Here is a 24,328-nt window from a genome sequence, read left to right as displayed (position 1 = left end):
GCAACTGAGGACAGTTGTTCACTATTCAAGGACAGTGGTTATTTTCTCACACTGGATGTGCAGAAAATACTGACAGTCATCATAAGACTACAAGATGTCATCTTTTATTTTTTTTTAATTAAAGTTTATTGGGGTGATAATGGTTAGTAAAGTTACATAGGTTTCAGGTGTACAATTCTGTAATACACCATCTATATATCACATTGTGTATTCACCACCCAGAGTCAGTTCTCCTTCCATCACTATATATTTGATCCCTTTTACCCTCATCTACCATCCCTCTGCCCCCTTACACTCTGGTAACCATTCAACTATTGCATATGTCTATGAGTTTTTGTTTCTTTGTTTGTCTTGTTCCTTTGTTGTTTTCAATTTTATATACCACATATCAGCGAAATCATATGGTTCTTGACTTTTTCTGTCTGACTTATTTTGCTTAGCATAATAATCACCCTGTCCCAAAATTAACTCAAAAAAGGACAGCATCTTAAAGATAAAGATGACAAGCAAGACATGGAGATGCTAAGAAATCAAGAAACGTGGAGACAGCCCTGCTCATACTTTGACTAAAGTCCATCTATCTTTGGACATTTTCATTGTGAGCCAATACACCCCTTCACTGTTTAACAGGATATAGAGGTTGGTTTTCTGTATAAAACAACTACATTTCTAAGTCACTTTTTCAAACTTTTTTTTTTTTTAGTAAAAGTGTTTTTTTAAACCAATTTTACTAAAGAAATCAAGTACTAACCCATAAATTTGAACATCCACATTCTCAATTTACAGAGTTTACAAATACTTATCTGACAAAATTCCCAACAAAAGGCTATGCCTTTTTCTCTCTGAAATAGAAAGTTCTGTTAACTTTATACTGAGAGCTTTAATAAGAGAAAAGATTTTAAAAGGATGGAAAAAAGAAAATGTCTTCTCTCTGGAGGCTTTTAATCACTCTGGTATAATTTCAGTCCAGATTATTTTTGGTGTCATCTGTGCTTCCATCTCCTTGAAACTTGAACTCCGACTCTTTTGCAAGGGGTGCAGTGTTTTTAAGAATCAAAAATAAAATAAAATAAAATAAAATAAAATAAAATAAAATAAAAATAAGGAATAACATTTGCTGTCATCTACTGCACACACTTCTACACGTGAGTCACCTTAGTACCAAAGAAGGTAATGGCTTTGCCTGGGATGGTCAGTGTCAGAGTAGGGACAGAATCTCAGGTGTACATTCCTTTAAACCAGACAGCTTCTGCTTCATTACAGTTGCAGATGCTCTGATTTGGCTACAGTTATTTGTTAACAGTGGATGCTGCCATCCAGATATACACAAACCTATACCAACTATTTCTTCTCTCATTTTTTTTTTACTTCCCCAGTGTCAGTTTTCCAACTCCCATATCACAGATTATAAAGAAATACTGAGAATCAGAGTCCAAATTATTCAAAGTCTATTTTTCCTTTAGTGACTGTTGTAGGAGTAAATACAGACCTCCAAGGGCCCACTCCTCACTGCCCTTCTATTCTCCCTACAAGAACACCTGAACAGATGTGTCCTTACAGTCTCCCAATGAACAAACCAACTTTTACTATTAGAGGAATAAAAATATAAAATTGTAGATTTAGACAGACCTTAAAGAATCTATTTGTTAAACCTATTTCCTCTTAAAGAAGAAGGTGGTCCCCATTGTCCATAAGGAATAGCCTCTCATTTCTAGGACTGGGCACAGTGTGATGAAAATTTGAACACTAAGGAAATTCTAATTCTTGGCAATAATTCTGTTATTTACCGTCATACTTGTATGTCAAAAACAGACAGAAATATTTAAAGAATACAACCCTATTACAAAAGTATGTTACTAAAACATTTCTTTATTACATAAAAAATGTATTTTTTGAATTACACAGAGAGAGATCACTGTACAAAGCTGAACATTGAAATATGATTACATATGAAATATTACTTCTCTTGTCTAGTGTTAGTTTTTCCTGACTTTGAATTTCCTCTAAAGAATGCCAGGAGGAAATTCTCTTGTCATACATTACTCTGTCATACTTATGCTTTGTTTTGCTAGAGTTTTAATCACATATTATATCTTAGTATAAGAGAGACTTAAATTGTCTATTTTGCACTTTCGGATGACCAAACAATCATTTCATATGACCAGAAATATCAATAGCAGGTATTACTAGCTCTGCAATAGAAGGGCTCAACTGTATACAAGTCATAAGATATTCTGAAATATCTGGCGAGTTTTGAGAAATTAGTTGCATAGTTTTTTGACCTATTATATCCATGTGGGCACTAGCAATGATAGAAAACAGTCTTTTATGTTGGTTTAACTCTCTCTTCAGACTATGATTATTAACGGATGGTGATTAATTGTTTCAGAATTTATTAAGGACCAAAATCGTATGTTAGGTAACATTAGAAATAAAAAGACTTGGTTGTTCCAATTTACTATAAATCAGGAAGTAGAATGATATATTAGAAAGGGAATGGACTTCAAACCCAGACTTGGGTTGAAATCCCAGTTATAATGTTTATTCACTGATGTTTTCGACAATTCACTGAACTATTCTGGCCATTTGTTTCCACATCTGTAAAGGAGAGTAATCATATTTATTCCTCAGCATGTCATTTTGAGAATTAAGAGCGATATATGTAAGTTAAAAAGAGTCAACAAATTGTATGTATTTGATGCTTATAAATGAGAAATACTAGTTTTTCCATTCACATGAATTATTAATAACATATCTTGCTATCTCACCTACAGGACAAACTGTAACAAATCAAATTGTTAAGCAGTGAAAGTGAATCAGCACTTATAATTTATTCAAAATCATATGTTAATGTGGTCTCAGTTACATAGAGCCTCCACCATTTCTTACTTTCACCCAGTGAAGAAGCTTCTAAGAACAAATACAATTAAAAACAGATTTAATGTCAAACTGAGATGAGAACTTACTCACATTGATTGGTGAAAACAACTTTATGTAATTAAACTACAAAGATAAACAAGTTAGCTTATAAACTGAGAATGCTAGTGAATTTGGTCCCTCAGCCAGTTATATTTTATATAACTTTAAAAAATGTTTTTCATGTTGTGTTATAATTTATCACCTGTCACTTGAAGAACTATTGTATTCAGATTTGTATGGTGTTTGATATAATGTTGAGAACAGCTTTGTAGAAGTGTTGTTTTCTGCTTTAAAAATCACATGGTGTGCTTATAACTAGTCACAGGAGAGGAGAATAAATTGGTACCTGTGTCCCTACATTTTTACTTCTTAATCAGATTTTCAATGTCCTTTTTGTATGTTTCTGCTTTCATCTTTCTTCTCTATTGCTTAAATATATTGTAGGCTATAAAACAGAACCTCTTATATGCTAGCAAATGTAACATTAAGAAGTATCATGAGACAATTTTAATATAGCAACTGTTTGGCTTAGGTCATGCCATAGTGATATATATATATATATATATATATATATATATATATATATATATATATACACATATATATATGCCAATGCATACTAAGAAAAATCACTCAAATATAAGAAAGTTATTAATAAATCAGGAGAAACCAAGTGTGTATAAAAAGGCTGGATGTTATGTATTCTGTGTTCTCAGATATATAGTTTATTACCTGTGCAATTGCTCTTCCATGTAGGATACGCACTCGAGCAAATGTTGTAAATTATTACAAAGTACATAACTACAAAATAAACAACACTTAGAAAACAAAACAAAACAAAACAAAAAAAAAACCTCTGTATAATACTTCTGCACTTGATGGTTTCCCATATGCAGAAAGCCCCTGACTTACAGATGTTATCTTCTAAGAATGGGGCTAAAGTCAGGGACCATACTAACCCTCTGTGTTCATTCCTCAGCATTGTATTAATGATGAATGACCACTTCATGGGTGCTCAGATAGAATATGAGCAAGAGGACCTTATGATGCAAACAATGTAATGGAGAGCCGGTAAAGGAGAGAGCACGGTACTGCCACTGCCACTGCTACTGTTACTTATAAAAACCACAGAATGCATATTCACTGACAGAACATTTCTTTAGCAAACATGACTTTGAACAAGTTAATTGTATGAAACTCTTTTCTATCATCTGTAAAATATGGATAATAGTTGCTTCGCGGAATGGTTATAGGGTTAAATAAGATATGCATAAGAAATATCTAGCATCATACCTAGAACAAAGTAAAAACGGAATGAATAGAATCTACTTATGTATTGCTATTATTAGCCATGTTAGTGCTATTATTGGAGTTATAATGACATAGTTAATAAGACTCAACACCCAAGTAGCTCGTAGACAAGTCAGTATATTAAAATAGGCCGGCATGTTAAAAAAACTAATCATACCAGACATTATACATAATAGCTACAAATGAAGGCCAGGTAAGACATGCTAAAAATGTCATTTCTATATACCCATTTCTTAAAAAAAATACCATGATATTCCTGTTCACAAAAAGATCAAAGAGAAAGAAAAATATGGGTGGCCTATTTCAGCTTCCATGATAGATATTAGACGTATTTCTCAACACCAGGTTTAGAATATATATATATATATATAAAGGAGTACAAGCCTAAGGAATAGAGACAGTGGAAATGTAACGGCTTAATGCGATGTCAGAGAGGTATCACTTTATGAGGGGTATAAATGATAAATGTCTAACTATTACATTGTTTTCTACACCTGAAACTGATAAAAAATAAAATAAAATATAAAGAAAATTATGAAGGTGAAAGGGTGATCAGGAACTTTTATTTTTCATACTATTTGTATAAACTGCACTTGAAGTTTTTAAGAAATCTGGCACATTATTTAAGTAAGACGTTTACTAGTACACTGATTGATAAAAATTTTGCTAAACTGCCATCATGACTTCCTCATTTCAACTGGTTACTTCATTTATTTATTTTTGTTTTGGTGGGGGGTGAGAGGAGAGTTGGTGGGATGGTTTTATTGATAGGACTATAAGAATTGTAAAAAATTGAGAATGTGTAAAAATAAGCAAAGGCATTAATTTTGAGGAAAAAAGCTTAATTTGGTATCTTAAATATCAGTTCTCCAAGGAGGTAAATATATCCAGTAATTCTGTATTGCACAAGAGAGCTATGAAATCAGTATAGATGAATCGTTTTCAGCCATATCTCTTTTAAAATGGTAACTTAGCTTATTATTATATAACAACAATGTGCTAAAGTATTATTATTAATGACCTTGAGCTCCTAATAAATAAGGTCTTGGTTTGCAATTATTCAGAAAGCATGTAAATAATTATATCAAATTTAAAGATGTGCCAAAGATATAAAAGTGGCTCAGAGATTTGTGGGAAATTTACTTGGAACATTAGAGGAATATAGTGACATGCTACAAAATTTGGGGAAAAGATGGGGGTAACTTAAGCAAAAACATGTGTTGATAAATGTGCTACTAGCAATTTTTTTTTCAAATCTCTCTTAATAGGGAATAGCCAGGAAAAAAATGAGATCACACTGCAACAATATCAAGGTGATGTGACGCTGGGGTCTTAGCCCAGGTGGAGTCTTAAAAAGCACAATTCAAGAACTAGTGTTTTGTATTGTTTCCAGCACTACCCAGACTGGGAGGGTCCTATCTGCTGGGATGAATATCGGTTTCTATGGTTTATCATGGAGAAGGGGCATTAGGACGCTGTAATACTAGAATACCATCGAAAATGATCATCTATACCTCTTGAATTACTTTGGGTTTTCATTCAGATTACCATTCAGAGATCAGTATTTTCTGCTCAAAAGGGACAATTAATGTTAACCTCTTTTTAGTATTAATTTTATTTTAAGAAATTAACATTCTGAATAGTCAACTTTTGTCAGAAAGACTGAATAATATGAATCAGTTCCGTAAGTGTGATACACAAAATCCAGGCTAAGACATTGAATCTTGATCACCCTGTATAGGTACAATGACCTGAGCAAACACTACTGCCTGTAGAGACAATGGCTTTATCTCTGACATGCTCTTAACTATGATACATAGTACATAGGAGATAATTAAAGGGAATATATATACATACACACACATACATATATAATCTTAACTCTTATATATATTAACTTTATATATTATATATATTAAGATATTATGTATATATTAAGATAATATATATATACATTATCTTAATTCTTAGTTCAGGATATATATATATATATATATATATATATATATATATATAAAATCTTAATAATATATTTATTTATATTTTTATATTTATATATTTATATCCTGAATTAAGAATTAAGATAATAGAAAATTTTTTGTTAAATAAAAGCATGTGTGTCAGTTATTTATTGCTCCTGTTACAAAATTCCTCTCCAATTGTTACATATAACAGTGACAATTTATGATTTCCCATAATTCTATGCACTGGCAATCTGGGCAGCCATGCTGCTGGTCTAACTGGGGTTCAGTCATGCAACTGTGGTCATCCAAGGCCTTGAGGAGCTGAGGAATCCATTATGGCGCCCTTCACTTGTCTGGCAATCTGTGGTGTTGGTTGTTTGGGGCACCTCAGTCTCCGCCACATAGCTCTTCCACCACATTCTACTGATCAAAATAAATCAGAAGGCCAGCCTCATATCAAGGAGTTCAGCAATACCCACCTCCCGATGGCAGAAGCACCAGCATCACATTGCAAAAGGGTATGGATGTAGTGCTACTTTCTTCATTGGAGGCATCGTTCATTCCCAACCCATTCCATGCTTTCTGCTCCAGTAGTTCCCTGCCTGCTCAGTACTCCAGTTCAGTACCTCACTAAGGTGCATGTAAGATACTGTGAAGGGGAAATGAAAGGCAGAGGGCAGGAGTCATGGCAACAATTGAAGCTACATTTGTTGCTGTTATTTTCAATTCAAATCTCTCTCCTTTAAAAAAAAAAAAGTTCATGGATCTCTGTTGACCTTCACATAGAAAAAGAATCAGCCAAATGCAACCAAGACTTTAGAGAAAAATAAACTCTACAAAACATTCCATAAAGTAAGGCGTGTAGGAAAATAAATGCTTGATGTAAGCTAAGAAATTTGCACGGAAATACACTTAAAACAACATGGATTTCACAAATCGATGTTTGTGCAAATCTTAGAGTACCAAAAATTATCTCCGCTACCTTGCTCATGTTTGTACTGTTTCTGTTTGGTATCAAAAACACTTGCCAGCTCTGAATCAAAACTAGCTTGCATCAGGAAAAATTTTTCAAAAGTTTATTTTCCATGCTATGATGGAATAAAACTTTTTTCAAATTGTTTTAAAAACAGAAATAAACAGCAGATGTGATTTTTTTCTTTAACTTGGAAGAAAAAAATATGAAGAAAGAAGAGCACTAACAAAATTTCCAAAGGAAAGGAAATATTAGGTATAAGAGAACCACTTAACAGTAGCTAAAAGGAAAATTGATGACAGGCAAAGTTCCCAGGTCCCTGAACAACTTCTGCTGTTCTGCCCTAAACTTCAAACAAAGGAGATGTGGGACCACTGGGAAATCTCTGCTCAAGAACCTGCAATGGCTTCCTTTTACCTGATAAATCAAACTTTCCTTGTGGAAACAAAAAGTTTCTATATGCAGCACCCTCTAGAAATATCCAAGCTGGTCTGTCACAACCTTCCAGAAGGGGCCCTCAGTCAGTTCAGGCAACCATCTTCACTCAGCACCAGTCATGCTCCCTTCCCTCCACCTACCTGTGATCATACTATTCCTTCCTGGAATAGGCTGTATCTCATTTTCTAGTTAATCAAATTCTGTGACTTCAGGATCTGCTCACCTGTAACATCCTCCATTAAACTCTATCCAATTACACTAGCTTGGGCTACATTGACCTTCCCTTTCCCTACTTCCCTGGGGAATTTTTGGAATTGATAGCATGCAGTAATAATTATTAGAGAAAAAGCAACAACTGTTATATTTGGTGATTTTAATGTGCCAGCATGGTGAGTGATGTCATATTTTGGTTTCTTAGCTCCTGCTCTTCCTCTAAAATAGCATCCCTATTTCTTACTGAGCAATAAACTTGGCCTATTGGATCTCGCCTTGAATTGAAGAAAATTCCAAGAGATTGTCTTCCAGTACAAAGCCAAAGGGCCAGACGTTTCTCTCCTAATTTCAGTACCTCACAGGAAATAAGCACACACTTTTGTATTGGGAGCAAGCGATGCAAGGACGAGGAGAATGGCTAGACGTCATTCACCGAGACCAAAGCATTGATCTTAGCATCCTGTCTCTGCTTCTTGCCTTTCTGGAGCTCCTTGGTTCTTGGCATTCCGATCTCTTCTCTGGCAGCCATCTATTAATTCTATGAGCTCCCTAAAACTTTTTAATACATTGCTTCTTCTTAAATTAGCTTAAGTCTCTTTTAGTTATTTTAGCCCAGTATCCTGATATGGCAAAGTACTGTCAGAGGTATGGATGTATCAGGTATAATCCAAGTCGCAGACACAAGCCAGGGAAAAGCTACTTTTTTCTGTTTTGTTTTCCTAGAGCTGCACATAATAGCTATGTTTTTCAGATGTTAGAAACCAATCTTACTTAATTTAGGGCAATCATAGTCATTTCAGTCTTTCTTCAGTCAATTTAATATCTCACCATGCTTTCATTCTCATGGTAGCTCTACTCCATGGGGCTTACAAGACATGGTCTAGACAGACAGGCGGAGGCTCTGTTTTCCCATGCTGGCATCCACTGTGATGTCTGATTTCTAGTCAGACTTATGGCCTCTGTTATGGACCAAATTATGCACTCCCTAAACTTGAATGTTGAAGTCCTGACTCCTAATACCTAAGAATACGATTGTGCTTGAAGAAAGAGCCTTTTAAAAGGTGATTAAGTTAAAATGAGTCTGTTTAGGTGGGCCCTAATCCAATCTAGCTGGTGACCTTATAAGCAGAGGGAATGTAGACCCAAAAAGAGACACCAGGAATGTGCACACACAGAGAAAGGACCATTTGACGACACACTAATAAACCAGCCATCTGTAAGCTACAGAAAGAGTCCCCAGGAGAAATAAAACCTGCTGACACCTTGATCTCAGATTTCAAAACTGTGAGGATATAAATTTCTGTTGTTTTAAACTACCCGGTCTATGGTACTTTGTTATGGCAGCCCAAGGAAACTACTACAGCCATTGCCCGATGTTAACCAACCATTCACTTCATTCTGTTCATAACCTCACAGGTCCAAATGTGAATCTGCTTCATATACTTACTCCAATGAGCTCCTTGGGCAGTTCTAATTTCCTCTAAAACCTATGCTCTTAAACACTACCTTAACCTGTTTCCTGCCAATTATACTGCCATATTGCTTGCCTCATGTATGGATGTATACCGTGTCCTCAAGGCAGAGCACAGGAATTTACCAAATAATTAAATTCAGAATCATGTTGATGACTGACACCTTCGTAAATTTTAGGCCCAATTTACACTTTGTGGAGACTTCCCACTTTGCTTCAGGACTCCTGTCCCAAGCTAAAGTATCCTCTTACCAACTGAGGAAAGAAATGGTCACCACACAGTAATGACTGCTTTATATGGAAACATTGAGGTCAAACATTCTGTCAGTTTGACTTATACAAGATAAAATTTATAGAAAATAACCAAAGATGCGATGACATGGAAACAACTGAAGTGTCCTTCCATTGATGATTGGATAAAGAAGATGTGGTATGTATATACATACACACACACACACACACACACACACACACACACACACACACACACACATATATATAAAATGGAATATTACTCAGCCATAAGAAAAGATGAAATACTGCCATTTGTGACAATAAGGATGGATCTTGAATTTAACATACTAAGGTGAGAAATAGGTAAGACAGAAAAAGTCGAGAACCATATGATTTCACTCATATGTGGGATATAAAACTGAAAACAACAAACAAATAAGACAAAGATACAAAAACTCATAGACACAGATTAGTGGTTAGCAGAGGACAAAGGGGGAGGAAGGTGGTAGATGAGGGTAAACGGGAACAGATATATGGTGATGGAAGGAGGACTCTGGGGGGTGAACACACAATGTGATATACAGATAATGTATTACAGAATTCTACACTTGAAACCTATATAATTTTACTAACAACGTACCCCAATAAATTCAATAAAAATTTTAAAAAATAACAATATATATATGTGTAAATAGATATAGATATAGATATATAGATATAAAAGTATATATATTTTTTTCTTTATATAAAGTTATTAATGCTGGAAATCCTTGAAACTGTTATATTACTAGTTTGGTATCAAATTGAGTCTGGTTTAGTGTCCTGTCCAGAGTAGCCATTTAATACAAATTAATATTAATAAATATTTCTTTAACAACTGGTACAGAGCATATTAACATTAATTCATGATTTGCTGTAGTCAACGATAATTTGTTAAATTTTGCTTCATCTTTTAGGAAGAAATGAAGAGTTTTCTTGAAATGGGGGGAAAAAAAGCTGAGAAATGAGCAAAATATCGCTGGACAGCAAACATCTGGTATCATTTAAGCCTGGACTGGACAGTGAAAAAAAAATTATACCACAGGGAACAACCCTGTATTTGCAGAGAAAAGAAGGAAATGACATGGTTGGTCTTTTCAGTAATTAAACACCTTCTATTTGCACATAGCCTCACTGCACATGGGACTTTATCTTTGCTCAGTTTTTGTGTTTCATTGTCTAGTAAACAAGCTCCAGAAGCAAAAATGCTAGAATTTTATTTCCCTGAGAATGATCACCCAACTAAAGTTATCTTCATCTTTCAATTCTTTAGAAAGCTACTCTCAAAAACTGCCATAGGTGAAAGTGAAGTAAATTCAAATTGAGGGGTTGGGTGGTTGTTCTTCTTTTCAGGAAAGTAAGAAAGAAAAAAGTACTTCGTCCTTTCCAGGTCGATATATGATTACCAGGAAATCAGGGCCAATTAAATCAGCTTGTGTTGGGAGTACAGATGTTATAGGTAATAACTCCCATATAAATCAGTGGTGAATTAAATGTTGCTCATCTGCCTTTCCAGTTTTGTAAAAGGGGCCAAATATCAGTATATCTGCAATGAAGCTACGTGGTTGCTATATACTGAAATATAAATTTCCTAAGTCCTGCTAATAACACCTCACTTGAGTCACACAAGCCTGAGGCCAGCTGGATAAAGTACCAAGTCCCCTCGGCCTTGCAGCATAACTTCACTTGCTACAGAGTGTGCTCTAGGCTCATTCATGCACACTCTCACCCTAGCCAGCTAACTTAATGGCCCCTTATGCAATTATGATACTGCTTTTGGTTCTATATGACTGTACTAAAAAGCTATGAGTTATAAACTTTATAACATAGTTACAATATTGATACTAAAATTTAAATAAATGAACTAATGCTGAAAGCTGACTAGATATAGAGGTAGGTTTATCTCTTGGGGAAGTTAGATCATGAGAGTCAAATATAATATATGTGACAAAAATGGAATTATTACTTTTATTTAAGAAATATATTTCCTATAACTGATGTCCCCATAATTTAAGATCTCTATTTCCAAACGATATCAGAGTGTAGTTAGAGTATAGCAAATGATTCTAGGCAAGAAAGTGAAAATTTTTAGGCACTGCAATTATTAGAAAGAAAAAAAAAACAAGTAAGAGTTTGACTACTGTTCTTTAGGACTATCCATCTATCTATACACACACATACATATATGTGTACATATATGTACACTTATGTGTGTGTGCGTGTGTGTGTGTGTGTGTGTATATATCTATCTCTCTCTCTCTCTCTCTCTCTCTCTCTATATATATATATATATATATATATATATATATATATATATATATATATATATATATATATGCTGCCTGAGGTGATACATACACACACATATACAGAGGGTGCCAAAAAATGTATACACATTTTAAGAAAGGAAACGACTGTATTAAAATTGTAATATTCAATATATACCGATAACAAAAGATGAATACAAGTCACATTTGACTTCAGAAATTACAAGAAGTGCTCAAAGTAGTTATCATCATTGAAATTTTAATACGGTTTTTTTTCTTTCTTAAAATGTGCATACATTTCTCTCTCTCTCTCTCCATATATATATATATGTATGTATACACATGTATATGTACATGTATATGTATGTGTGTGCGTATATATATATATATATATATATATATGCAAATTTTAAATGTTTTCCTAGGTAATTATGTTCTAGATACTCACTCATCAGTTGCCTGTTCCCTTTTGGAGAAGAGAATTCTTCTCCTAGTAAATGGCTGTGAGTTTCCCAACACAAATTCTCCCTTTTCATCCACAGACTGAGAAAGACCATGTCGGAAGACATGGTTGAAGCCCGTTGGCCACGTCGGTTGGCTAATATTGAATCCCAGATCTAAATAGGCTTCTCCGCCCTGCCCTTGCAGCCCTTCCACCTCTCTACGAACACAGTCTCTAGAGAAGCAAAAATGCCCAGCCCCCAGCAGCAATTCATTCCCCAGAAAGCTGGAAGGGATGAACAGCGCATGCATCATTCATCCACATTTTTCTATCAGATCAGTCATTCCACCTTCCCAGGGATGATTTTAGTAAATGACTGGATATCAGGAATGTGACAAAAACCTAGCAGAGTTAAGAGCTACCATCAGTTAAGTAATGCTGTCATTAATTATTATGCAAAAAAACCAGACAGATTCTTGAACCATTATATCTTTAGTTTAGTCACATGCCCTCCTACAGCTCAGCCATAGACACTTCTAAGTCAGGAATACATGTAACAGGAATATAGTTGATTGTTCTGACAGAAATGCTGGTTAGCAGAAAGGGTACGAGAGACTGTGGCAAGGGCTATTATTACACATCTTTTCATCACCACACAAGAACAGAGCCAGGCATGCATTAAATATTTGCTGAAGTGAACTGATATGTAATATTACTTGTGAAAATAAATCTATAATAATGCATAATTGTGTGGCTACCAAAGATGGTGTATAAAAGTATAAACTTTGGAGTGAGGCTGCCTGTGGTCAAATAACAGGTCCGCTGTGCATTATATGCTGATGTGGGCGAGTGACTCTCCCCTCTGTGCTTCTGTTCCTTCATCAGTAATGTGTATGTACCTCAGAGGGATGTAGTGTGGAATACAAGAGGTAAAATATGCATGACATAATGAATGGCAATAGCAGGAACTAAAATATTTTTTGAAATTATAAAATTACTTACTAACTTTGAATATATGGAATTGAGACAGATTTTTCCTTAAGAATCTTTAAAAGTATTTATAAGGACTTATATAGATGGTAAGAGAATATGGATGCTACCACGATTTTACAGAGCCCCCTTTCCTTAAAGAATGCTAATAAGCACTCTTTTTGTTTTTATATATTTATATTTATAATATTTGGCCATATATATATATTCCACTGTGCTAAAATGTTTCAGTCAGTGGTTTCAGTTCTTTCAAACAAATCTGAGTTAGGTAAGGATGCAAACTAGGTAAAAATTTAGAATGGAGAGTTTAGTAATATATGTAGCAAAATATGCACACAATGTGTTGCATACAATATTTAAATTATGTTAAATTTTAGAATTTTGATATCTGGATTTGTTGATTAGAAACAAAATAATTTATTATCCATTTGTCTATGAAGAACAGATTTTGCATACCTTGGAGACTGGTTATGTTGTAGTAATTTGCACCAAAGTCAGAGAAAAATAAGTTTCTTAACTGGGAAAATGAGCCTTAAAAACAGATCAGAAGATAATATTCCTGAAAAGGAAGAGTTCCAGGGAATGTCGGCAGCAGCAGCCACAGACAATAACCACTGAGCACACACTCCATTAAGGGTTATCTTCAGATAGCTATGAATACATTTTGAATACATTTTGAGTTCTGTTTGGAATTTTTGAAGTCACTTATACTGTAACCCAGATATTTATTCTCACAACTCACATTTCCCTTAAGTTCTCTTGGTTGTCATTTACTTTCATAACCAAGTACAATGTCTTCAGAGACCCTGGTTCTATAATTAGTGGGACATCTATTTTTTCTTCCACGATCTCTGGAGTGGAGGCTATGGTATAAATTACATTTTTCCTGGTAATTTTTTTCCTTCCATCACAATTTTCTGTTCACTAAATTATTGATCCAGTCTGATGACTGTTGTGTTCTTTTTCTGTACTATATCACAACACAACAGATCTCAAATGCTTCCATTCCTCAAAAAGCCCACTCCCACAAGGATGGAGTACTTAGAAGAGATTTTTCTAAAATTTCAATTTAATAGGAGGGATTTCAGAATGTTAATCAACTACCAACAACTGTGATTAGACTATCGCCATCCTAAGAACTCATGGGCCATTTACGTGCAAGAGATAATTTCTTCCAGTCCCTGCCCACGATTAAAGCCTTAGATTTTTATCACTTGGGAGAGACTTTCTTCTTCTAACAGCCTTCTCTCCTTTCTAAGTATCAATCCTCAACCCTCCAGGTTTTCTTAAACTTTCTTATGTCAAATAATTGGTGTTTTACTCCTTATTCCAAATAGTGTGCAAGCACATGATTTAAATAGCAGAAAACTCATTAAGTTGCTCCATTACATAAATAGTTATCTAGCTCAGGATTTCACACCTTTGCAGTAAAAGCTCTAGAAGAAAATGAAAAATGTGACTTTCCTTTTAATGATTATAAAATTTTTAGGCTCTCTTATGAGTTTCTTTGCTTAGAAAGGCAGCAATGGAAATATAGTTTCCCCTGTCCAGAACAAACCTCTAGAAGTCTTAAGTTTCTAGTATTGTTGTTTGTATAAATGAATTATCCCTGTATTAGAATGTAAGATTCCTAAGGGCAACATTCAGTTTTGATTAATAGCTGAATAGACCATAATAACCTTCCCCCCCAAAAAAATGTCAACATAACTGAAAAACGAAGCAGGTAAAGGGGGTCAAATATGTGGTGATGGAAGGAGAAGTGACTCTGGGTGATGAACACACAATGTGATATACAGATGATATAATACAGAATGGTACACTGGAAACCTAGGCAACTTTACTAACAGTTGTCACTCCAATAAACTTTAATAATAATTTTTTAAAATGAACAGTATTGTGTACTCTGGGCCTTCAATAAATAAATACATGCTGAATAAACAGCAGTAGACAATATAGAACACATTGAGAATAGAAAATTTATATTAATATAGTTATGCATCTTTACCTAGATATATTAAAATAACGCAAAAAGCATTGAACAACAAAATATAGAGGATTCAGATAGTCATTAACTCAATACTTACTATGTACACATCATAACGTGAACATACAGCTGGTATGTTTGAAGCATGCTCTTTGTGCAGAATATTCCAATGGGTATCAAGGAGGGATTTCAGACAGACACAAGCGTGGTTGTTTGCCCTTATAAGTCATATTCCATGTTGACAATAGTGGAAAACATCATAGTCGGGCTTTCCACATTAGTGGATAATTTATATCTCACAAAAGTCAACTAAGAGAAAATTAGTGGCATAAACTGCATTGTGACGTGGGAAGATGACGTGTTAGCACATGGAGAGCAGCACTTCCTAACCATTCTAATTAGCTCCCAAAAGCAGTCACTGAAAGGACTCCTTCTTCCACTCCACATGAATCAAATATGTCACATTTCCTCTATTTTAAACTTCTCTCATGTAACAAGGTACAATGGAAAGCTACTCTTCCATATTGTTATTGATGAGAAAAACAAGGCCATACATAAAGGAAGACTCCTTAGTGTGGGTCTTGAGAAAGAAAGGTTTGGAGGCTATATATCCAGGCAATATCGATGGAAGTGAGTTAATGTTCTTTTCAGATTGGGTCTGAGGAAACGCCCAGCTGGTCTGCAGGGAGGCCCAGCCAGTCTAGCCAGACAAAGGTAATGGAGATTTAGATGCTATATTAGCCTGCTGAGGCTGCAAAACAAAGTACCACTTAACAGCAAATATGCATGCTCCCTCAGTTCTGGAAGCCAGACGTCCAAGATCAAGGTAGCAGCAGGTTTGGTTTCTTTTGAGATCACTCCTCTTGACTTGTGGATGGCCATCTCTTCCTCTTTCATTACATGGTTTTTTATCTGTGTGCACGCATGCCTGCTGCCTAAATTCCACCTTCTTATAATTTTAAGATTAGAGACACCATTCTACCTCTTTAAACACATTATCTACAAATAAAGTTGCATTCTGAGGTACGGGGTTAGGATATCAATATATGAATTTCGTGGGGGGCAGGGGACAGGAACACAAGTCAGCCCATAACAGATGCCATGCAGCCAGTTAATGGGAAGGGTGGAATTGTACCCTAATTCTTACCTGTGTGATAAACTGATGAACTCCATATGCCAGAGAACATTTATTCAAATAAATAGGAATCTAATGTTAGTATATTAGAATCTACTATTCAAATCTACTATTAGTAAAGTTTGGAAGAGTTGTCATGGCATGCACAGTCCATATTTTTTAATTTGCCTGTAGGAATTACATGAGAGACTTTACTCTTTAGAAAAATCATGGTAGTTCTTAGGGGAAATTGAATAATTTTGAAAACACTAAAAAAATAATGTTTAATAGACCATTGTAAGCAGAAATTCAATATTATTAACTCTGTACAAATTTCTAACTCTAGCATCACCAGGCAATAGAATTTTATTCTCCAGGTAAGAATTTTCAAGTGAAAGCAAAATTTTGAATTATGCAAGAGGTATTTGTGAAGTTCAACATTGTATGCAGTAGTATAGGAGGTGCTATATAAACTGAAGCTGAAAAACTTCAAAGTTTAATATGGCACCAATAAAGACTTTTGGTGCCATATTAAAAGATGAAACAAAAATGAGATAACTTCACAAAATGAATTCTAAACCCTTACAAATTTAGAAAATTTCATTCTTATATAAAAAAATGAAAAATTTTCAGAAATATTATTTTGTAGCAGATATTATTTTATTTTATGTATTAATGGGTACAAGTTAATTTTATAAATTGACAAGCCTATATAATTTAATTTAAAAATTTTAAAAATGTAAGCCATTTGCTGAATTATATGAAACATTTGTCTAACTCTAAAGAAATATAAAAATTTAAGCTTCAATCATGTTCACAAAACTATTATCTACATGAATGAATACATTTTGCTTAGAATTTTAGAATCATTAAAAGCCTACTGTGAAAACATAGTAGGAGGATTTGTTTCTAGATCTGGCCATCAATCATTTTTAATATCCACTTCAAATAACCAGTCATCCCCATAACATAGTGTTCAGTTCCTTTATAAAAGAATTAAAACAAAAATCACAAGAAATAAGCAATGTTACATATAATTATTATTAATACATAAAATGATGCATTCCCATCATTTTACTCATAATTAATGACATAGCTATTTTCTAATTGATCAATATATTTTTACTAATTATTTACTATACCCAAAACAAAACAAGATACTATGTAAATGCATAATATATAAGATGAAATCCATAGTCCTCAATGAAATTACAATGTTGCTTAAAAGTTAATTTTGTACATTTGTAATTTGTATTATAAAATATTAGTAAAATAAAATATAGATGAGGTGGTAATGCAAAAAATTATAAACAAAGCTCAGGAGAGGTAGAGAATCAATTCTTCTTTGTTTATGTAGAAGAAGTCATATCAAGAAAGAATTAAGTAGACAGAACTCAAGAAGATGCTTAAAGAATTAAAAATACTTCCATGTGAATAAAAGTAGAAACAGAATTTAAAGAGTGAATTCCCAGTGGAGGAAACAATATAATCATAGACATTAAAAAGTTAAATTTAACTTAGAAAGATGAATAAATCTGTTTCGGTTGAATAGATTCTAGGGTATATCTTAAGGGGTAGAGGAGAATAAATTTGCTTTTGGAAAAATGATCTAGGTTGTGTAATAAAGGCTTGAATGGCATATGGCAATAGGTTACCTTTGTAAATTTTTGAGTAGGCTAGCAGATCAGAAAGAGTTGAACTTGATACAAGGTACACATCTAGGAGTCATTTTTCAAAGAAGCCATAAGGAATGTTTATAATGCCTAAAACAAAGAAGTTAGATAGAATAACCTTACAGTCTGATTTGACCAGAACTCTATAGACTTATTATGTATTGTCAGAGTATCCCCTTTCTTTCTCAAGTGTCACGGCTTGCATCACAATTTATACGTTCACCCTAAATATAGGAAAATCAGAAATCTTGAGAACACTTAGTGTTAATGATTGTAAATAGAAAATGAGTCCAGAAAGCAGTAATGGAAAAGTGGGAGAAGAAAACTTGGAGATCTCAATTCTGATCCATTTACCTAATAGTTACAATTGGGCCACATGTTACTGTATTCAGTATTCTTCACTCTTAGCATACAGTTATCTCAGTTAACATGTTAATATAGAATCAACACAACATAATCTTTACATTCATTGCACTTTACTTTGGAATTATGTTTATTTTTTTTAACATCACAACTGACTTTTCTAATTATTGAAACTAACTTTAAAATAGTTTACACTCATGAAACAGATACCAGCTCAAGTCAAAGAAAATTGGTAATGATTATGATAAATAGTACAGACCATGAGACTGCAAGCAATCTATCAAGTGGATTATTCACATGTATATAAAAGAGAATTCACTTGTGGGAGAAATAATACTTTGTACATATTTCTTTGATCTGATTCTGTTTATTTTTGTCCAATTTCTCCATTTAATTTTAAACTTTCTGTAGATATTGACAATTCCTTTCCTATGTCTACGTATAGCAGCCATTTAAATATCTCACAACCTGTGTTGTGCATGCAAGTGTTTTAATAGCTTCCCATCTGCACTGCTAACCTAGCATCTAGCAAATACCTTTCATCAACATCAGCGCTGTTAGCTCATCTGTCTCATATTTTTATTATATCATATATTCCCTAGAAAGCCTAATCCCAATGGATAACACTTAAAGAGGAAAGCAAATACTTTTCTTCTACAAGAGCTATATTTTTTACTATATAGAACCATTTAGTGAGTTTTCAGCTATTTTAATGCCTGTTTGCTTTTACTGAAACTTCCTCTTCATTGGAGAGGTGTGATAAAGATTTATTTGGTGGAATACACATTAGGGAACACTGACATGTTAATCATTAATATTGTCAGAAAGTACCTACTAGAATATTGACTTTGCCCATTTATCTCAGTTTCATTGCCTACTATGTGTAAGGAAGTTGTGTATGAGTATATGAGTGAGTAAGTATGCATATGTCCCTTCAACAAATGCAGATTGTGAAGTTTTCCTTGTTCAGAATTGAAGTTTTAAGTCTTGTCATAAGACATAGACAATGAAGACTTTTAAACTGTTAAAGATTTTGCTTGTTTTGGTTCAGTCATCAATTCAAATGGAGACTGCAGCCAAGAAATCAAGAGAAGGCTGAGACTCAGAAAAGCAGCAATGGAAGAATTAGAAAAGATCTTCAAGAGCAAAGACTTATCATTAGAGACCAAGACTACAATCATGCCACCCTCATATTCTCAATCATTAAGTGTGGATGTAAAAGTTGGTCGGTGAAGAAGTCTGATGACAGAAAAATGGGTTCATTTGAAAGATGATGTTGAAGGAGAGTTTGATGGATATCCTGGAGCACAAGAAAGATGTACAAGTGGGTCCTAGAGCAAATTAAGCCTAAAACAAAACTGAAGCTGTACTATTTTGGGCACATAATGAGAAGGCAGGGTTCTTTGGAAAAGGTAATAATGCTGGGGAAAATAGAAGGAAACTGAAAAGAGGAAAACCAAATACAAGATGGATTGACTCCATAAAAGAAGTCCTAGGCATGAGTCTACATGGGTTAAGCAAAGCTGTTGAGAGCAGGACATTGTGGACACTCAGCGCCTTCCCAGGAATCAGAGCCAACTCAATGGCAAGTAACACACACCCATAAGAATAGTCTTAAATTGTTAAAGTATTTTATTTTACCTTTTGTAACTTAGTAATTGTCACTTAGTAATTTTTATGCAGCTTTGGGTGGCCTTCCAGGAGGAGTGACTTAGTCTTTAATTTTTTATGAAAATTACAAGAAACTCAGAGTATTTTTACAGTCACCATTTATATTTAGAAAAATAAAAAAATATACATATATTTTTTTTAGTGCATTTTTTTTTGATTTTTTTTTTTTTTGGAGGCGGGGAAAGGGTAACAGGACTTTATTGGGGAACAGTGTGTACTTCCAGGACTTTTTTCCAAGTCAAGTTGTCCTTTCAATCTTAGTTGTAGAGGGCGCAGCTCAGCTCCAGGTCCAGTTGTCGTTGCTAGTTGCAGGGGCCACAGCCCACCATCCCTTACGGGAGTGGAACCGGCAACCTTGCGTTTGAGAGCCCACTGGCCCAGGTGGGAATCGAACCGGCAGCCTTCGGACTTAGGAGCACAGAGCTCCAACAGCCTGAGCCACCAGGCCTGCCCTAAAAATATGTTTTTTAATCTTTGAAATATTTGACTATGGAATAAAACCGATAGATACCCAGAACATTTTAGACAAATGGTACAATATTAGTTCTGAATTATGATAAAGTTTGAACTCTTGATTGGGCTTTTGCTTACTCAGGTTAATTTCATCACTTTAGTTCTCTCTAATATCTTATTCTTCACTGCAGAGTAAACATAAAATGCAATATCAACACATTTTTTTCCTTTTAAAAATATATTTTATGCACAAAAATATACCCATTTTAAGTATACAGGTCAATGAGTTTTGACAAATCATGTACTTCCATATCCCCCCCAATTAAAATAAAGAGCATTTCTCATGTCCCTTTGTAGTCACTCTTTTTCTCATCCTGTTTGTTCTTCACTAACATCTTGCCTGTTCTAGAATTTCACATAAATGCAATCACATAATCTTACATTGTTTTGTGTCTTACTTCCTTCATTTAGATAAAGTGTTTTTGAGATTCATTCCTATGATTTTGTATATCAATTGTTTGTTTCTATTCATTGAGGGTTAGTATTCCACTGTGAGAATACACTACTTTTATTTTATTTTTTTTAATCTACTCATTCATTGATAGACATTTGGGTTCTATGCAGTATTTGGATGTTCTGTTAACCTTTGACTACAACATTCTACACTAGGGAATGGTAAAATTTGATTTTTAAATGATCTCATAAACAAACAGATTTTTAATGTAAACATCTTATTTAAAGTATAGTCAAATGTAATATATTAATGCTGTAATAATGATCATTACTCAGAAATAATCCATAAATTTAAATAACTTCTGAGTCTTGGTTGTTTCACAAGTTAAATGAGGTGAACAATAATAATATCTGTTCCACAGAACTCTTGAGACAATTAAACGAGTTGTTATTTTAAGAATTTAGCACCATTTCTTGCTTCTTAAGAAATGTTCGATATGTTTTAAAATGAATAAACATATGTAACCCAAACCATATACAACGCTTTGACATTATCCAATATGTGTTGCCACATAGTCAATTTCTGTCCGATTTGAGTATCTTGTAAACATGTTCTTTAAAATGTGCCATTTAATAAACCGGAACTTTCCAGACAGTTTTTGTTACGGTCTATTGTTTTGTTGTTTCCCCCCCCCCAATATTTATTATTTTATCTGCTATATATTGTTAAGTGGCTCTGTGATACAGCAGAACCGAGCAAAGGCAAAATGTTATTTTTTTCCTATATAAGCTAGCACTTCATTCAAGTCTTAAATTGTACTAGTATCTGAAAACAATGACAAAAAAGAACTGAATTTAACTCCCTATTTACTGGTTGTTTTTGTTTGCCCGTTCATTTGTTTTAGTCCCCCGCCCCCAGTAAGAATGCATTGACCTTTTTATGTATATATATTTCATCACAGAAGACAGGGTCAACATCATTTCTTTTCATTTTAATATCAGGTTCATTTTAGAGTCTCCTGTAAAAAGATGATCTCCTGAAGGCTGAAAAACACAAGTACTCATATGGAAATCCACATCGTGGGTCGCCCATGTCTAACCCCATGTCTAACTCCCAGCACCTGCTTTGAGTTATAGAGAGGGTAAGCTAAGAAATGACAGAAAACAAGTTTGCCCACCTTTCAGATTCTGCTAAGTAGTGTTACTGAAGTACTTTTGCAAATGTGTTTTAACTATCTGTGATATAATCAGGCAACTTGCATCAAGAGAAATTATGGGAAAAACAGACAAAACAAAATATTTTCTAACAGTTTGAGTTATTGAGATGAGTTACTGTTTTCTGAAATCTATACTGTTGGATATATAATATAAGTTATTCACATTTAAACTTCATCAGATTCTCATTTATAGTATAACTCAGTTGCAACTTTATTTAAGCCAGCTGTTAGCAAAACCAAAAATAAACAAAAATCTATTCAGTAGAAAAAAATCTATTGAGTGCTGTATTTCACAGATTGCTATAACTTCCATTACTGCAGGTACTTCTAACGACTTTTAATTTTTATTTTTATTACTTTTTTTAAATTAAAATTTATTGTGATGACAATGGTCAACCAAACTACATAGGTTTCAGGGGTACAATTCTGGAATACATCATCTATACATTGCATTATGTGTTCACCACCCAAAGCCAGCTCTCCTTCCATCACCATATATTTGATCCCCTTTTCCTTCTTCTACCACTCCCCTCCCCCCTTACTCTCTGGTAACCACCGAACTTTTGTCTCTGTCTATGAGTTTTTGTTTGTTTGTTTCTTTTTTTTTTTTGGCTTGTTCCTTTGTTGCTTTCAGTTTTATATCTCACATAGTAGTGAAGTCATATTGTTCTCGACTTTTTCTGTCTGGCTTATTTCGCTTAGCATAATGATCTCAGGTTCCATCCATGTTGTTGCAAATGGCAGTATTTCATCTTTTCTTACGGCAGAATAGTATTCCATTGTGTATATATACCACATCTTCTTTATCCAATTGTCTATCAAAGGACCTTTTGTTGTTTCCATGTCTTGGCCACTGTAAATAAAGCTGCAATGAACATTGGAACACACATGTCTTTATGGATAAATGTTTTCAGATTTTCGGGGTAGATACCCAGGAGAGGGATTGCTGGGTCATATGATAATTTTACTCTTAATTTTTTGAGGAATCTCCACACTGCCTTCCATAGTGGCTGCACCAATCTACATTCCCACCAACAGTGTAAGGGGGTTCCTTTTTCTCCACAGCCTCTCCAACACTTGTTATTATTTGTCTTGTTGATGATAGCCATTCTAACAGGTGTGAGGTGATAGCTCATTGTGGCTTTGATTTGAATTTTCCTAATAACTAGTGAAGTTGAGCATTTTTTCATGTATCTGTTGGCTGTTTGTATGTCTTCTTGGGAGCAGTTTCTGTTCGAGTCTTCTGCTCATTTTTTAATTGGGTTTTTCTGTCTTTTTGTTGTTGGGTTGTATGAATTCCTTATGCATTTTGGATGTTTTTATTACTTTTTAATTCAACTTAAAAACTAAATTTCACTTCAGACAGACAGTTGTTGCTCAGAGCCACTGGTGAAGAGTATATGGCTTTGAGAGAATGAATTTCTGTAAATCTGCTTACTGTTTTTCTCTCATTCAAAGAGTTCTGTAAAATAAGCTTAATTTGGTTTTAGTGTGGAATTAGTTCATTCTGGAACTTTTAATCAAAATATAAAAACTTCTAATCTTTGCCACCCGTTTTTGAATACCCATGTTATTGTCCTAGGTGTGTTTTCTTACACATTTGGCATTTCAATTGTTAGAACATCCCATACTGCAAATTCCACAATTTCTTTATATGAGAGAATTTGTGTCAAAGAACCATAAAATGAAGTGCTAATAATATCTGCCAGGTAAATACTTTATACTATTGTCATTTTTTTTAAAACACTGCAGATAATTACATGATTAAAGTGAGCTACTAATTCTCTAGAAACAGATGCAAATGTGAAGAATATTGATGGACAATATGTAATTTTCAGATTTTTAAAACTCCATTACAGTGATTTTTTATGGCCTTTTTCTTGTATAGTATCTCCTATTAACTAAACCTGAAATAAAAAAACAACATTTCTCTTTCATTTACATTGACAAGTGCAATGAATTGGGAAAGGCAGTGAACTGGAAAAATATGAAAATTGACTACATAATAATGTTTATTAAAGAACAAGAGTTTTTATACATAAACGTATATTTTATTTCCTAAAAGATGTTTACTGTCTATTTTGTGTATTGAGGACTTTTTCTTCTTTACTTTTTCTGTTTTCAGTGTCAGGAGGAAAA

The sequence above is a fragment of the Rhinolophus ferrumequinum genome, chromosome 4, assembly GCF_004115265.2.
Source record: "Rhinolophus ferrumequinum isolate MPI-CBG mRhiFer1 chromosome 4, mRhiFer1_v1.p, whole genome shotgun sequence".
Lineage (NCBI taxonomy): Eukaryota > Metazoa > Chordata > Mammalia > Chiroptera > Rhinolophidae > Rhinolophus > Rhinolophus ferrumequinum.
This window is presented reverse-complemented; position numbering follows the sequence as displayed.